Here is a 6,125-nt window from a genome sequence, read left to right on the forward strand (position 1 = left end):
ATCTATTGTATTCTTTTTCAAGAATGCCGCCACTCGGATTCGAACCGAGATGCTTGAGCACTGCTTCCTAAGAGCAGCGTGTCTACCAATTTCACCATGGCGGCTAACTTCAAATAATAGGTAACTTAAAAGAATAATAGCTATTATCTTGGGAATCGTCGATATTGGGAAAGTCCATAAAATTTAGGAACATTAGAGTTTTCATTAAAATAGACTTCGTTTGGTAGTATCGTTTCCATTTTTTTTTTTTACAATAAACTCTTGCTTTGCCCAATAGAAACACAAACACTGCTTGAAAGAGTTGGAACTTCTTTTTTCTAACTTGCAATTATAGAACTAATTTTTTCTAATTAATTTCCCCTTTACATTTTGAAAATTCTTTCAATACAATGAAAAAAATCCAAAAGGGTTTCTATTTAATGATGAAATTAAAATAAAATGGATAAATAGAAAAGGCTTTTTGGATTTTTTAAAAATTTCTAGAATGAAAGTCTTTATGCTCTTATTAATAAGATTTACTAACCTTATGATTTTGGAGAAGATAGGTGGAAGTTGTAAGTCCTATTGTAAGAATACTCCACTTTTCATAATTTTCCTAATAGAATATGAGGATTCTATTAGGAAAATTATGAAAAGTTCATTGATAGGAAAAGAATACTTAGCACACAGTATACCAAACAAAACTTTTTTTTTCTTGTATATATAAGATAAGAGGGGTTTTTTGTTCTAAGAATATTGTACCGAGTAATTCGACACATAAAAGTACATTCAAAGAAGAATCCAAATTATTAAATAATTGGAATTCTTTTTTGATAAGTCAATTCATATTATTCCAAAATCTTATTATTTGTTTGTTGCCCAGAAAAACCCTTTGGTTTTGGATGCTCATTACCGCTCGAAAATGATCTTGATTTTACTAAAGAATAAGATTGTACTATGGAAAAATAAGTCTTTTTCTTCCAAATATTTTTACGAATACGCTTTTTTGACATTGAAGTACGTTTTTTTGGAACTGCCATTCAAAAAGGAAATTACTTTTTTCTAGTTGTATGTGAAAGACATCTATTGCTGCAAATCAATCCTTCTTTCTTCTTTTTATTAGTATTTATACTTAGATACTGAAAGATACTTAAATTTTGAATTATTTTTTACTTCATTTTGTCTAATGCGGATAAGACAACAAGAATTTTTTAACATTTTTTCTTTATATATTTTATACTTTTTTTTTAATAATATAGAATATATAGAAGGGTTTCTCATTTAAATCTATTTATATCTATTTATATATCAAGTATACTCCATATATAGATATATGGTATGGAAGCCTATCCCCCATATAAGATAAGACGGGGGGATAAAAAGAAGGGAAAATGAAAATAGTTAATTAAGTTCAGAATGGTATTCCATAAAGGAAAGGAATTCCAATCAAAACAAAAAATACTGAGTCTCTTAAACAAGACATTCTAAAACTTAGGTAATTTATAGTCATTAGAATTTTAGTTCTATATGAAGTAAGGACTATTCGATAATTTCTTATAAACATAGGTTTTCATTGGAATTCACTCAATCAGTTAATTATGGAACAAGAGAGCTGTTTCATCTTTGTTTTAAAGAAATATAAAAATGAATTATGAATAGAAAGTAAAATGATTCCACTTTTTTTTTTTTATTTTTATAAATATCTTTATTTAGTTAATAAAATAACTTCGTTACCTAGTTATTTTATTAACTTTTTTAATTTAACCAACTAAACCCATTCTTAATTTTTAATTATTTCAATGAGATAAATTTTGGAAAAATTAAGAATTTCAGTATTTTTTCTTATTCTTTTTATTTATTCTTTCAGAAAGAGATAAGAATTGGTTTGGTGAATCGGAAACAATTTTATAGAAAAATTGAAGTAAAAATTGAAGTAAAAATTGCAATTTCTTTTCTTATGGAACATACATATCAATATGCATGGGTAATCCCTCTTCTCCCACTTCCAGTTATTATGTCAATGGGATTTGGCCTTATTCTTATTCCGACAGCAACAAAAAATCTTCGTCGCATATGGGCTTTTCCTAGTGTTTTACTCTTAAGTATAGCTATGGTATTCTCAGTTCAACTGTCTATTCAACAAATAAATGGAAGTTCGATCTATCAATATCTATGGTCTTGGACCGTCAATAATGATTTTTCTTTAGAATTTGGATACTTGATTGACCCACTTACTTCTATTATGTTAATACTAATTACTACTGTAGGAATCCTGGTTCTTATTTATAGTGATGGTTATATGTCTCACGATGAAGGATATTTGAGATTTTTTGTTTATATAAGTTTTTTCAATACTTCCATGTTGGGATTGGTTACTAGCTCCAATTTGATACAAATTTATTTTTTTTGGGAACTCGTGGGAATGTGTTCTTATTTATTGATAGGCTTTTGGTTTACACGACCAATCGCAGCGAGTGCTTGTCAAAAAGCTTTTGTAACTAATCGTGTAGGGGATTTTGGTCTATTATTAGGAATTTTAGGTTTTTTTTGGATAACAGGTAGTTTAGAGTTTAGGGATTTGTTCAAAATAGCTAATAACTGGATTCCTAATAATGGAATTAACTCTTTACTTACTACTTTGTGTGCTTTTTTATTATTCCTTGGTGCAGTTGCGAAATCCGCACAATTCCCTCTTCACGTATGGTTACCCGATGCTATGGAAGGGCCCACTCCTATTTCGGCTCTTATACACGCAGCAACTATGGTTGCTGCGGGAATTTTTCTTCTAGCTCGACTTCTTCCTCTTTTCATATCTTTACCTTTGATAATGAGTTTTATTTCTTTAGTAGGTACAATAACACTATTCTTAGGAGCTACTTTAGCTCTTGCTCAGAGAGATATTAAAAGAAGCTTAGCCTATTCTACAATGTCTCAATTGGGTTATATGATGTTAGCTCTAGGTATAGGTTCTTATCAAGCTGCTTTATTCCATTTGATCACTCATGCTTATTCAAAAGCTTTATTGTTCTTGGGATCCGGATCCGTTATTCATTCAATGGAACCTCTTGTTGGATATTCACCAGATAAAAGTCAAAATATGGTTCTTATGGGCGGTTTAAGAAAATACATTCCAATCACAAGAACTACTTTTTTATGGGGTACACTTTCTCTTTGTGGTATTCCACCTCTTGCTTGCTTCTGGTCCAAAGATGAAATCCTTAGTAATAGTTGGTTGTATTCGCCCTTTTTTGGAATAATAGCCTCCTTTACTGCAGGATTAACTGCCTTTTATATGTTTCGGATATATTTACTTACATTTGATGGGTATTTGCGTGTTCATTTTCAAAATTACAGTAGCACTAAAGAGAGTTCCTTGTATTCAATATCCTTATGGGGAAAAAGGATACCCAAAGGAGTGAATAGGGATTTCGTTTTATCAACAACGAAGAGTGGAGTTTCTTTTTTTTCACAAAATATACCAAAAATTCAAGGTAATACAAGAAATAGGATAGGATCCTTTACTACGTCTTTTGGGGCTAAAAAAACTTTTGCCTATCCGCATGAAACGGGAAATACTATGTTATTTCCTCTTCTTATATTACTACTTTTCACTTTGTTCATTGGATTCATAGGAATCTCTTTTGATAATGGAGGAATTGGTAATGGAATAGCAGAGTTAACCATATTATCAAAGTGGTTAACTCCCTCAATAAACTTTACCCAGGAAAGTTCTAATTCTTTTGTAAATTCATATGAATTTATTACTAATGCAATTTCTTCTGTAAGTCTAGCTATCTTTGGTTTATTCATAGCATATATCTTCTATGGATCCGCTTATTCTTTTTTTCAGAATTTGGATTTAATAAACTCTTTTTACAAAGGAAATCCTAAAAAAGAATTTTTAGATCAAGTAAAAAAAAATATATACAGTTGGTCATATAATCGTGGTTATATAGATATTTTCTATACTAGGGTCTTTACCCTCGGTATAAGAGGGTTAACCGAACTCACGGAGTTTTTTGATAAGGGTGTTATTGATGGAATTACCAATGGAGTGGGTCTTGCTAGTTTTTGTATAGGAGAGGAAATTAAATATGTAGGGGGAGGTCGAATCTCGTCTTATTTATTCTTTTTTTTATGTTATGTATCTGTGTTTTTATTCTTTTTTCTTTCTTAAGTTAAGGAATTTACAACAAGTCTCTTGCAAAAATAACTATCCTATCCCCTTTCTACAATCTCTCTATATCCTTGTTACATAAGGTAAGTATTGTATAATAGTTCGGTTTTCCGCGATTTTTTCCATTCCTCTGTGTAAATACCCTAATATGGGTTCACAATCAATAACATCCTCACCATCGAGAGTAACGATCAGTCGAAGAACACCATGCATTGATGGGTGTTGAGGGCCCATATTGACTATCATGAGATCTTTTCTTGTAAGCGGTAGACTCATATCCTTTCTTCCTTAATTCATTATTCCATGAAAATGGATTATTCCATGAATTCCTCAAAGCGAGGCTCATCAAAATGAAAAATCTAAGACTACTATAAGACTACTAAAAAAATAATAAAACAAGAAAAAAATTTGAACGATTAAATTACTGCTCCCGAATATTCAACTGACCGATTAATTTCTTATAACGTACTCTATTTTTCTTTGCCAAATAAGCCAGCAAACGTCGACGTTTTCCCAAAAGTCTTCGTAGACCTCTTTCCGATGAAAAATCTTTTTTGTGTAATTCCAAATGTGAAGCAAGTCTCCGTATCTTATTGGTGAAACTGAATACTTGAAATTCAACAGAACCCCTGTTTTCTTCTTTTTCTTCTTTAACCATAAATCCAAAAATTTTTCTACCTCCTTTCTTTTTCATGTATTTTTCTGATCAGGAAAAATACAAAATTATGTCAGTTATTTTGAAGTTATTCTAATCTCGTACACACACAAATTTGCAATTATTCATCTACTACTGGAATTTGGATTTATTTTATCGATGCAAATTGGATTTGGATAGAAGGGTACATTCTTTCTAATATTTTAGATAGAAGAAATGTTTCTTCTATCTAAAATATTAGAAAGAATTTTGCTGATTTATTTATTGCTATATGCAATTTATGGAATTGATACACCATTTAATTGATATCATTTAGCAAAATGAAACACAGCATATGCATCCATCTTTTGGCTCGAGAATTTCACGGGATAGAGATATGGTATAAGAAATAGACTATTAAGTAACTCTAAATGAATTGTGGATACATCTGTATCCTTAACATACTGAAACGATTGTCATTATTCGTATCAAACCAATAGCGATTCATACAAGCTAAATCTTCTAATCAATGGTGGGCCAATAATGAATTTTTTTGCATATGTATTAAGACGCTTGGCCTGATTTCGAAATTGTCCAGAGTTTTATATGTTGTTTTCATTGCAAAATGATGGGTCTCCTTCCATAACTTTCCAATTACGAGTACGAGAATTGAAAGACATGAAAATTCTCAATTCTCTACGGCGTCTAGTAGATAGAAACAAGAAAATCAGAAGAATCTTTCTCTCTATTCACTATCATTCCGCGTCTTCGACTTCTATTAGTTTCTTTTCTTCTTTAATGCAATAGCTATAGTTTGATATAAGAATCCATTTCTCAAAGTAATGGAAACCATTCTCTTATAGGAAATGGTTCGAAAATCGCTATTCCACCTTTTAGGTATCGTGAAAAGTGATACCTGTGAAGATCGTGCATTTCAGTCAAATTCAGATCCGTTTTTCGAGTCCATGATATAATATAACCAAATTGGATAGATCTTCCACCTGTTTAGCTAAGAAAGAATAGATACAGAGGTGGATAATAGATCGATATGAAGATCATGAGCTGCCCCATAATGAAATCGCCAGTAGTCGCGAATATCTCCTTCTTCCCTAATCCAAGATTGGAGAAAGAAGATCTAAGAGGGACCTATGGAGAATGTAGTCAGAAATCCATAATAGAGTCCGACCACAACGACCGAATTAATTATCCTCATCGAGAAACTTAGACTACTAAATAGAAAAGATTTGAAAATCATGGCATGGGTCTCCTTTTTTTCTTTCTTTAGAGTTTTCTATATGCACAATTTCTCGATGTTTCGATGAGAATTTCTTGACT

General features: G+C 31.1%; 1 non-coding gene across 1 annotated transcript; it reads right to left on the reverse strand.

The window, feature by feature from the left end:
- Positions 1–24: 24 nt before the first annotated feature.
- Positions 25–104, reverse strand: TRNAL-UAG (transfer RNA leucine (anticodon UAG)). The gene has a single exon. It is a non-coding gene; the product is annotated as a tRNA-Leu (tRNA).
- Positions 105–6,125: the final 6,021 nt, after the last annotated feature.

Source organism: Triticum urartu, unplaced genomic scaffold (genome assembly GCF_056163025.1).
Source record: "Triticum urartu cultivar PI428250 unplaced genomic scaffold, HENAU_Tu73 scaffold2, whole genome shotgun sequence".
Taxonomy (NCBI): Eukaryota; Viridiplantae; Streptophyta; class Magnoliopsida; order Poales; family Poaceae; genus Triticum; species Triticum urartu.